The sequence below is a fragment of the Diospyros lotus genome, chromosome 15, assembly GCF_014633365.1.
Source record: "Diospyros lotus cultivar Yz01 chromosome 15, ASM1463336v1, whole genome shotgun sequence".
NCBI classification, from domain to species: domain Eukaryota; kingdom Viridiplantae; phylum Streptophyta; class Magnoliopsida; order Ericales; family Ebenaceae; genus Diospyros; species Diospyros lotus.
This window is the reverse complement of record NC_068352.1, coordinates 10172146-10185232: the sequence shown is the minus strand read 5'-3', so window position 1 is coordinate 10185232 and position 13087 is coordinate 10172146.

Below are 13087 nucleotides of genomic sequence, written 5' to 3'. Positions count from 1 at the left end.
TTTAAAATTTTAACATGTGTTAGCTATTCGATTATTAGGTTTGTTAGGTTGAGAAAGTGAAATTAGGATTTTTGGGAATTTGTGTGATGTATGTTAGTAGATGTGGTGAAAACAAAAATTATATTCTTGAAATCCTAAGTTATTACACTCCTGGAAAATTTTGGGTGTTACACGCGCCAGTTGTCTTCTCAAGCAAGCCCCTCACTGTCGGTGATCGAAAATTTTCCCCGATCACACCACCTTGTAGATCTCTTCAAGTTAATCCAAGTGGTACCTTCATTTTCTCAAAAAACTCACTCAAAATGCTCCAATCGAATGGCCAAAGTCTCGGCTCCGATGACTGGTTCGATTTCGGCTAAGTTTAAATCCCACTCAAACTTGCATCAAAACCTCTCAAATTCTCCAAAAAAATTCTCCAAGACACAAGGAACAAAATCCATCTATCCAATCTCTCAAAAACACTCCAAAACACGAGTAATTTATGTGTAAACCTTCGACCAAAACCCTTACTATTTATAAGCAAAAACTAGTCATCACTCGGCTAATCAACAACCAAAACTTGATCCCCAAGTTTCTTAGGCCATGATGTACCTATCCCTGGCACCCTACGGCAGTCCCATCACCAAAATTGTGGACTTCCACCGGTGGCCACTTGTTGTTGTGTTCACATTACAGTTTCAAAAATTACAATTCCACCCCCAAGCTTATTCCAAATACCATTTTTGTTAGACCGGGAGGTGTTATGGCATACACCAAGAGGAGGGTAAATTGGTTAATTTAAAAACAATTTTGAACTTCAAAAACTTTTTGATACAAATTGAGGTTTTAGTGATTTAAAACATAAAGCATATAAAATAACAAATGAATAAAGATAAGTATGTGAACTAAGTGAGGAATAATAAAATGCTTGGAAAGATAAAAAGATCAAAGAATACAAGCACGAGAAAACACAAGGATTTATAGTGGTTCGGCTTAACCCAAGCGTAATCCACTACCTTAGCTCCTCACTAAAAATTTGAAACCAATTCACTAAAACCTTTTACTTATACAAGTAAGCCCTTTAGCTACACAAGTTAGGAAATGCAACCTCCTACTTATACAAGTAGGCCTTCTAGTTCGCGACTAGAAAAATTACAAAACCTCCCATTCAAATGGGCCCTTTAGCTGCACAAGCTAGAAAAATAAAAATAATACAAATGAAAGAGAAAAGGTAAGAGTTAACATTCTTAGTTACAAGTTCTCTTACAATAAATACAAGGCTTAAGAATATATTAACAATAATTGAATGAAGCCTTGGAGAGAAAAAATATAACAATGAAAGCACAAATACTATAAGCTCGAATTAAAAGATTCATAATCTTTAGATCAACTCGTTTCCGTCTATTAGCCTTCTCTTGATCATCCTTTATGAGTATTTATATGCATCCCAAGAGCTTTGCCTGAACTAGCCATTTTTGAGCTATTGGAGATTTGAAAAAAACTAGCCGTTATACTTTTTTGTGAAAAGAGTTAGTCGACAAAATAAAATGGATAGTCGACAGAATCAATTAACAAAACAAGACATAGTCGACAAAACCATACCCATAGTCGACAGATCAAAAATATGAAGAAAATTTATAACATCATACACATACATAGTCGACAGAAGAAATTTCATAATCAACAAAACCTGCACAATAGTCGACAAAACAAAATATAGTCAACAGATGCTTGGGCATAGTCGACAGAAGCTTAGCACATAATCGACTATGCACATGCATAGTCAACAGAGCATAAACACATAGTCGACTATTCACAGGCATAGTCGACAGAACATAAACACATAGTTGACTATTCATAGGCATAGTCGACAAAGCATAAACCCATAGTCGACTATCCATTTAGAAAACCTGAACACTTAACATTTTCTAATTTTGTTTCTTTTGAAAGCAAGTTGAGATTATCAAAAAGATATTTTGAATTTAAACACTCAACCTTACTTCCTATAGAGATCAAGATTGATTTTCATAACTTTGCTTCAAACTCATTCATATAGATTTAAAGATTGATTTTCATAACATTTAGTTATTATCAAAACTATTTTAATTTCCAAGAGTAAAATATCAATTTTGTCCCTCATTTCAAGTCCTTAAACTTTGATATTTTACCACTTAAACCCCTAAGTTCCATGCTTCTCAATTGGCCCAACAAATTTGAAAAAATATAATTTTCAACCCTTTTCAACTAGAATTAAAAATTACACGTACGCCCGAAAATCATACTTAGGCTTATCTTCCAAAATTTTTCATACGAAACTGCTTGAGGGTTGTTCTACTTACAAAACCAAAGTCTTCTTAGGGTTCTGTTGATTTTTTGTAAGTCCCTTATGATCATTCGATTTTTCAAGCTAAATCATAGCTATACCAAAAACTATATCTATTTTCATTTCTTTCAGCGTCATAAATTTTGTCTCAAGATACTCGTTAATGATTTACATTTTTCTTATATATTTACTTTCTGGGATATTCACTTCCATTGATTCGATAATTAACTAACTATATTCTCAAACCAATTTTCAGTTCATTGAACTTACTTAACATTACGCAATATGGGGTTTTACAACTATGACAAGTTATCCCAGAAAGACACATGATGCACAACATAATCCATCCTAATCGAGCTAACCTCCTAGGGAAGAACACGAGAAAACCTTCTCCTTGACAACTCTGCCCACCTTGTATTAGACAATGTGGCCCACCTGATCATAGGCTCTCCTTCCTCTAGGGGTTTCTCATGAAGGCCATCTTTTGAGCTTAACTCTGGGACAACTACATGCGGTCGGGACAACACCATGTTTTGTGGCCGAAAAACACTACGTTCTCAGCACATGAGTGTAATGTGTTCCAGTCACAACTGAAGGCTATAAATACCCCTCGACCCTCCATGTTGTGGGGACTCTTTTCCAGACATTCCTCAATAGCACTTGTACAACCATAATTCTCCTGAAAAACTGACTTCTCGTGGAGAACCCATTACATACACATTGCATACTTTATTCACATTTCATCCACATCTTTACCTTACCATGACTTTTTCTTACTTAAGCATTGGAGGATCTATGCAAGGAAAATCCACATGTGCTTTTTAAACTACTTTTGTCTTATAGACCACTTCTCTCGAACTGACTTCTCCTAAATATGAAAATTCACATGTAAGCTTCTAGCCCGTTTTAGCTTGGATCGCCACATGCAAAACCTCCCCCACATACTAGAGGTTCCATAACAATAGATTTTAACCTCAAATTGATGAAACTATGGAGCAAGGCTTACCAAAATTTCACTTGAAGTGGTAGTGTGCTGATTAAAAAGGCTGCTTCCTTTCCACTTCAATTTTCTTCAACACCATTTTCCCTTTTGACACATGTAAAGCCAACCTACAGGTCGTAGTGGTGTAAAGAATAATATTATAAGGAATTGAGAAATAGTAAGTTTAAACTTATGGACAAGTTGTCGTGGCTTGTTGTATTTCTGGCAACTCTTCCTTTTATTCAATGGCTTCTCTAACTATTTCCTCATTTTTCTTTTTTTGTTCTTATTTTTTCTCTTTGTTTCTTTTATTTCTTCTTCTCGGTGGAATAACCTATATGTGCTAATGCCTATATAAACCCTCAACTTTTGGGTTTAATGCATATTCACCCTAAGTTCCACCTTATTTAATAAGGTTGCAATAATTCTCACATAAACACCCTTTGGTTCTTTAAATTTCACTTGGACCTCATCTTGTTTTCTGAAATTCCATATATGTCCTTGCCATATATCATGAAATTTATTAGTTTCCTTATTCAGACCCCAAACTTTAAATCATAATTTTCTTGAGCCGTCGAGAATATTTGAAATATTCTTAAATTCACCCTACAAGTCCACTCATATTTATTCGAGCTTTTCGAATTTCACCTTTTATATTTCATTTAGAGTTGTCAAAAGGGCCTGCCCGGCCCGGCCCGGACCGGTCCGGATCGGCCCGTGGGCTTTTTAAACGGGCCGGGCCCAGCCCGACCCACTTTGCTATGAACAGGGCCCGACCCGGCCCACGGCCCCCTTATAGGGGGGCCGGGCCGGGCCAGCCCGTGGGCTATAGGGCCGGGCCGGGCCCTTAGCCCACAAGGCCCAGTGGGCCGGGCCCCATTTTTTTTTCTTTTTTAAATAATACATATAATATATACATATATAAATATTAAAATAATGCATATATAAAAACTAATTTTTTTTCTTTTTAAACAATTTTCTATCTTAAGTGTTAAATATTATTTTATTATTTTATTATTTTATATTTCAAAATTCTATATGGCTTATAAATTTTCTTGTGAATTGATATGAAAAATAATACACATAAAAAGAAGAATATTTTTTATAATTTAAATATATAAAAAATTTAGCTTGAAAATTTTAAATATATTGATGGTTATTATTTATATATATTGCAAAATGTAAATTTTTTAGCATCCAATATTAATAATAAATAAAAAATGACATAATTAAAAAAATAAATAAGCAAGGGACACTGCAATTTATAGAGGTTCGAACCATTTGGTAAACAAATGGCCTACTCCTCTCTCTTCAAGCCATCACTTAAAGAAGTTCAATTAAATAATTTTTTTACCTTTTTTACATGAGCTAGCAATCATCCCTAATGATCCTAGTCTCTTTTTAGAGGTAGGAAATTTTTAAATTCATTGCTGCAGCAAGATCATTATCTTGCGGCTAGCAAAAAACTCCATCACTCAAATGGCAATTGCCAATATTGATTGGTGAGGGAGTACAATAATTAAATTGAATTTTTACATCTTTTCGATTAAATAAAAGAAAATAATACAAAATTGCAAAGGTAAAGTGGTTTCAGCTAGTTATCAACATCATCTTCACTTGATTCATCTACTAACTCGATCCCTTGTTGTTCGAACTCCACATCGAGCCAATCTTTAAAGCAAACACACATTTCCAATATTTTTGGTGATAATCTTGATCTTTTTGGATCTAACACCCTGTTACCTGCAGAGAAAGTAGACTCCGACGATACTGTGGACACCGGAGGAGTTAGTACATCACGAGCCATGGCAGCCAAAACAGGATATGTGTGTTGGTTTAGGCGCCACCAGGCCAAAACATCAAAATTATTTATTTCATCATCAGAAAATTGCATATCTCTATTTAAATAAAAATCTAATTCATTAAATGCACTACTTGACGTTGTAGTTGTTTTTTTTTATTGTTTACTTCTCAAAAATTTTGAAAATTCAAATTTTAAATTTCCTTTGGATTTTGTTTGTTTTGATGAGTCTTCAACTTGTTGTCTAGGTTTAAAATGAAATTCGTACAAATTATACATTTCATATACTAATTGTTTAACTTCATATTTCGTATCATCTATATCAATATTCATAGCATTGCCATAAAAATCTAAAAAACCATCTACAGCATTCCACTTTTGTGTGGGATCTAACGTACTAGCTATTAGGTAAAGTGGTGGAATTTGTGTCCAATATTTCCTAAATTTTGCTTCCATTGGGTCAAGAAATGGCATGTAACTTTGATGTTCTCTATATTCATTGAAACAATTTACTATACTATATATTTCTCTTAAAAAAAGGTGAGTTGTTGGGTATTTACAACCAGAAAATGTAATTGTAGCATGATAAAATTGTTCTAATATAAAAATAAGTATATCTAACAAATTCCAATCAAGTTCAGTTATGTGATAAGATGGGGGCATTTCTTTATTCCAAAACATTGTTAAAAGTTCTCTATACGGTGTTATCATTTGTAATAACCAAAATGTTGAGTTCCATCTAGTTTTAATGTCTTTTGGAAATTTTTTATAGGGAAGTTGATAAGCATGAACTAATTGTTTCCATTCTCTAAGTCTAGACGTATTAGTGCGTATGAATTTTAAACAACTTTTTACTTTTTCTAATGACTCTGAACCTACACGAAGACCATCTTGAACACATAGATTTAAAATGTGACATGTACATCTATTGTGAAATAATTTTCCCCCTAAAATTAAGGGCACAGAAAGTTTTAATCGTTCCACTGCGACATTATTATTACTAGCATTATCAAAAGAAATAGCAAATAATTTTTCCAAAATATTGTAATCTAAAACGGACTGTGAAATCGCTTGAGCTATGTAGTTTCCACTGTGTGCTTCTACAAGTTCTTTAAAAGTAATTATTCTTTTTTGAATAGCCCACATGTCATCTATCCAATGGGCCATCACACATAAATAATGATTATTTGTTAGTCTGTCATACCATATATCAGATGTAAGTGAGATTTTACTAGTAAGTTGATTAAATACATTTTTTAGATTATCTTTATATATTAAAAATAATCTCATTACTTCATTTCTAATAGTGTTCCTAGAAAAACCTCTAGACTGTGAATTGTGTACAGTTTTACAATACCACTTAAAAGCGGGATCTTGTGCAAATAAAAAAGTGCATTCTGATTTAGTTATCATTTTAGCTAAACACTCCTTGTCTAATTCTGGATTATAGCGATGAATATTACCTGAAAGATTTAATTGAGTTTGTGTACTACCTTTTTCACTATAGGCCATTGCCTCCTCATGTTTTGTCGCGTGCCTTTTTAGATGACTTGTTCCATCTCCACACACAAGACGTTTTTTACATACCTTACATTGGGCTTTTTCACCCTCGCCTTCAACCTGAACTATTTCATAATAGTTCCAAACAGCACTTGTTCGCTGTCTTTTCCTAACAGCTCCCACATTTGATGGACCTGCATCATCTTCTTCATTCTCTCTGGGTGTTGGTGGGGGTGGAAAATCAGCAGGCCCAACAAAATTGATGTTGTCATCTTCTTCGAGTGAGTCAGGTGGAAGTGTTTCATTCTGATCTACATAATTTGTGTTATACAAATCATGAATGAAATCCACTGGGGGTTGGGGCTGAGGATGACGAGGTGGACGAATTATGGGGTTAGATGTGCTAGACCGTGGTGGATCTATAGAACCAGAAGGAGTCCCACGAGAAAAACGGGTGGATTTTGAGCGACGAAAGAAAGACATTATTATTGATAAGAATACTATCTAATTTGAGAATGGATAAAACTTATAAAATAGAGAGGCAAAAATAAGTAAGAATTAAGAAGTGAAAACTCAAGAAAAATTGAACAACAGAATTGCATGGAATTCGAGAGCAAATGAAAATAACTCATATTTGTTCTCCTATTTATAGACAATCAAGAGACTTACAAATTTGAATTTCAAATTCAAATGTTATGAAAAATTTGAACTTCCGTAAATTTCAAATTTTCAAATGTTGTGATAGAAAAGTTAGAGAATATTTGTCAGGCAGCCTGACAAACGTGGGTGACAACTGACAACCTGACTCAGCAGCCAAATGCACCATTGGTGGTCATCATGAAGGATATTTTTTCTGAAATTTTTGATGGCGTTTGATGCCTTCAGCCTTCCCACCATTTACTTTCCTATCAATGATACTGTAGGGAATCTCATTGTCACTTTTTGTATTTTATGCACTTTTCTGGGAAAATACTTGAAAATTCCAAAAATAACTCCTATGACTTAAAATTGATATATAATATGTTATTATATTATATTATACATAACAGATATAATATTATATTATAAATCACATATATTTATAATATAATATAATAAATATAACAAAAGAAAGTAGCATATTTAAATTTTAAAGCTTTTATAATGTTAATAGTCTCAGCCTTGCCAGCCTTGTCATTGTCAAATTATATATGCTAGCCTTCAAATTTTCAAACGTTGTCAAGCAGCCCTTATGGGTGAATATTTGTCACAAGTCATACTTTATCTTTATGTCAAGTTGTGGGCTCACAAGCACAATAGTGAAACACATGCAAATTGCTTTTCCTTTATGTCAAGTTGTCAACTCACAAGAAAAGTAACATGCAAATTGCAAAATCATTAATTAATTCCTTTAGTGTGGGTGATGCGCCCATGATTAAATTGGTAACTACAAATGATGGGTGATGTGCCCATAATTAAAGCTAATCATCAAGCCCTCTGCTTGTTTTATTCTATTACTCTTTCTCACAATCATTAATTAATTCGCTTAGTATTTGTTAGGGCCTAATGATAATACTAATTAACTTGCACTGGGTCGAACTTTGATGAAAACTTAGTTAGTTAGATAAAATTATTTTGGAAAAATTAACTCAATATGATGATTGAAGGCCATCAATTTTATAAGCCCATAAGGGCCTCACGGGCCAGGCCCATAAGGGCCAGCCCATAAGGGCATCACGGGCCGGCCCATAGGGTCCCAACGGGGCCGGGCCCTTAGACGGGCCGGGCCGTGGGCCCAAATTCTGTGGCCCAGCCCAGCCCAGCCCCCCTATGGGGGCCGGGCTTGGCCCGGCCCACTTGAACAGTCGTGGGCCGCCCGGCCCTTTTGACAACTCTAATTTCATTCTTTGTGATCAAAAGAAGTATGTAATACAGGATATTACACTAACATTAATGAAAAAAAGTAAAGATGGACAAAATTTTGGTAAGAAATCAATGTATAACCGATGTGTAAAGATCTAGAAAAAATAATAAAAAAATAGTAATAATAATAATGATAAATATAATAGTATTAATAATTTAATTCTGAAAAATGAATAAATAAAAAAAATATATAATAAATAAAATAAAATAAAAATGGGAAAATATAAAAAGAAAAGGGGGAGGCGCGCGGGCAGCCCCTCTCCAAAATCTGCAATCTCTCTCTCTCTTGCTATCTCTCTCGAATATTTATCGATTATTCGCGATCTAACCGTTCGATCTTCTATCCGACTTCATTTTTACCGTTTAAGAGCCCATGATTTACAAAGAGGTAAGTGTTGTGCTTTGATCTTCGTTGGTTTTCTGTTTTTTAGTGGGAGGTATGTATGTATAGGCACGATGTGGGTTTCGACCGGTTGTTTAAGGTCAGATTTACGAAGATCCAACCTTTGGATTTCATTGGTTTTGGGATATGTTGGTCGGATTTCTAGAGGGTGTCGGATGGCGATCTCAGATTGTCAGAAATCGTCGGCAACGGTGGCCGGCGACGTTGGTAGTGGGTTTTTCTCTTTTTAGCTGAAAATTAAATCTTAGATCTACGAAAATCTAGCCGTCCGATCTTTCTCTTTTTTGGGTATGTTGGTTCCCTTGGTGCTGCGCACCTTGTGGTAGCCTTCGATCATCAAAAAATGGCAGGCGGTCGGCGATGGCTAGAATTCGTCCTTGCATTGGCCAAAAATTAATTTTTAGATCTGTAAAGATCCAACCGTCCGATGGTTCTCATTTTGAGATATGTTAATGTTCGTGGCGAGAGCTTCGAATCGGTAGCTGGTCGGCCATTTTTCGGAGGCTAACGGTGGTCGCCGATGGCAGCAGAATATCAAGGAAGGAAAAAAAAAAGAAAGAAGAAAAGAAAAAAAAAGAAGAAATAAGAGGGCTTTTAGGGTTGGGCAGGTTGGGTTAGGTTTTGGCCTAGGATGGCAGGGCCCAATTGGGTTATAGGATGACCCAATGTGTTGGGCATGGCTTGACCCAGTTATGGCAACCCTTGGGCTGGCCTACTCAGCCTGTTCTCCCTTCTTGTTGCTTGTCTGTGAACCTAGATGACTTGGTTAGGTTGGTCCCACTCAAGATATCGACATCGGTCTAATTTGGATTCTCCTTAGAACGCTTGGAATTGGCGATGTGACTGGCGAGTCACTTTGTTAATCAGAGTCTTAAGGATGAAGCCCTATTAGATGACTCGAGGCCGAGCAAGACTGACCCCGAGTGCGTTCTATGCTAGCCTACGATGATGACTTGGGTTTATCTCGAATCTTGATTTCTGATGGATTCATTTTATTCTGAGGCTAACATATTGCAAATCATTCTTTTAAGCCATTTATTAAATAACTAATTAATTAATTATTATATTTTAAAAATTTATCAATTGAGTTATAAATATAAATATATATATATGTATTTTGAAAAGAAGAGAAACTTTAAAAATATTATCCATATTAATAGAAATCTAATTTATGGATGAATATAGAAATATATATATATTATTTTATTACAGCCTATAAGTGGGTGTGTAGTTCCACTATACACTTACGCGTAGCATGCAAGGCGAGGCATGATGACGTAGTCCATGGCTAAGTTTGAGGAATTCCATGGCGCCAAATTCGAATATTGTGCGGACCAAGGTATAAAATAACCGATTCAGAGTGTTAGGCAATGGTTAGGAATTTCAGTAATTCTTATTACGTCGCTATTTTTATTACCCAAATGTGACCACCCCATTATATTTATTGTAGATTTGGATTCCCAGGATTTTGCTAAATCTTCTCCCTAGATTCGAATTTGAGTCATCATTTCTCAGGCAAGTAGAGAGGATATGTTATGTTTACCTTATTCTATGCACATAAATATATATTGTTCCATGCATAATTTGTATATGATTTTTATATGAAAATCACAGAAAAACACTTTTAAATGTTTCTAAATTGCATGAAATATTTCCATCCTATTGGGAGAGATAAAAGCAGAAAGATACCCTAACTGATTTCTTATCTTGAGAATGTGAAATATTGAATGATATGGTGTATTTTAGGCATCTCATGAATTGATAAATGGTTATGACTTATGCATAAAGTAGAGTATCATTTGCATTATTATTAGAGAACTATCTAGTAGATTTTTTGGTGACTCATAGCAGGAAAAGATTATGGTACTGTGAGGCTTGGCATGCCAAGGCCATGAGAGACACGGATAGTATGTTTCAACACTGCCATCACATGGGATATAATGGTATTATAGTGTGATGATGATGTATGTGCCAGTATATGTACTTGTGTGCATGTGGATATAGGCGTTAGGCTAGTTTCTACTAATGTGTCCTCAGATTCGATGCATGCATCATATAAAAAGGTATATGAGACTTAAGTGGTTAGGTGAGCAAGTTATGGGGGTTGTCTCTAAACACCTATTTTTCCTACACTAGATTTTCCTTTGAACCCCACATTATTTAAACTTATGATACATATTCTCGTTGCGCATATTATTGTAATATTATTTTATCAATGATGTTCATCCTAACATTTTTATTTCATACTCTCCTAGTGGGCATAACATACCTTATACTCGCGAGTTCACAAGACTCACCCCCTTTTATTAAAATATTTTTAGGGGATTATTCTTTTGAATATTGGTCCAACAAACCTTCTGATATGATGTCAGACTCCTTTTTGATTCCTGATGTGATATAGGATGCTCTGTGGAGACATATATGTACTGTTGAGTATGTTCTTTTAATTTGTCTTTTATTTTTGTGGTACATAATTGTGCCAAAAGTCCAAGATATGAGACGGTATATGTATTTTTGACAGCAGGATGATGGATATTCATATTTTTGTGTAACTGCTGTATATGAGATATTGAAATATTTTGTAGAAAATTGAAAATGTATTTTACTCCACATTTCTATATTTTGTCATTAGTATTAATGCTTTGTAGCAAATCGAGTTAGAGAAGAGGTTTACTAATCCACGGCGGGGCTGTTGAGTTTAGGGATCAGTGCCGGTCATGACTTATTAGAATTCGGGTCGTGACACTATGTATATGCATAAATGTGTGTCAACTAATTCTTGGAAATCCTTTGGCCATAAAATGGAGGCCTTTTCTTCGATCTTGAGACACATAAGCAAGACGAGGAGCGGGAGGGGAGGGGTTGATACATTTCATGCACGTGAAGTTTCGTTAGAAAGTGTTTGGTAGTTGTAATTTATCAATTTAGAAAGGAAGCAGCCTATTTAACTAGTCAAACATAACAATGTAGACAAAGGAATCAATAGAAAAAAACAATAATATATAAACTGACAAAGACTACTAGAACTGGATCCAAAATATCCAACAGCTGATCCAAACACAGTATGGGATAACGAAGATGATACGACCTTCAACAGAAACCATCACAGCAACTCTCACGTCAAAACATGAACAAAATCTTGGAACCGGCTGCCAATGAAAGGGCAAAATGGTGTGAAGACAGAAATCTTCAGACCAAAAATGGTAAACGGTCTCTTCACTATTGACATGACATGTTGAGGAGCTGACTGATTTAGGGTTGAAATTGAGGATGAGCTGAAGTTTTGGTCTGGTAGATTTAGGTCTAAAATCGATGTTTTGCCCATAGAGATGGGAAAGAAGCAAGGGGGCGGGAAAGCCATCGTAGGATGGAGTAGTTTTGCTCTGGCACAAAACGTTAGTGGCTTAAACCAATCATGCAAAACTGGATGATTTTAGAACAAATATGGTTTCAATTTTTTATTTAGAGGCTCATTGTTTTGCATTCTCCTTCCAAATAGAAATTTTTTGAGTGTAATGAGTTCATTTCATTGTTAGAAGATGGCCAAAAGATCACTGAAACCTGGAAAATAATGGTCATAATGGACTGTCAATAGACCACCTAAACAGTACATAAGTGACCATGTAGTCATTCCATAGGGTTGAAATTAAGGTTTGGGCCATTTATATAATGTAGGAAAAACCTACAGGGGACATAAAATGAGCTAAAACTATATCACTTAGTGGGATGTTATTTTGGGCCTCCAGGAGGTGTTTTAACCCTTGTTTAGTGCTAGGGTTGGTAATAGTTCGATTTAGTTTTGATTTTTACCAAAATTATAATCAAACCAAACTTACTAAAACCAAAATCAAACCATTATCCATTAGTTTTAAAAATTAAAAACTATAATCAAATCATTCGATTTTGGTTTTACCCATGATTTTTTTAGTTTGATCTATAATCTCTCGTCAAGTTTTATTTTTTTTAAATATTGAATTAGTTATTTTTATTAATAATTATTTGATTGATAAAAATAAAATAATTTAATATTATGTTTTAATTTTTAATTACTTTATAAATGTTAAATAGTTTATATATTTGTAATGCATTAGTTAAAATACTTGTAAAAAAATGCATTAATAAATATATATATTATGTGTATATATAATATATTAAATAAATAAATATATAATTTGATTTGATTCGGTTACCCACACA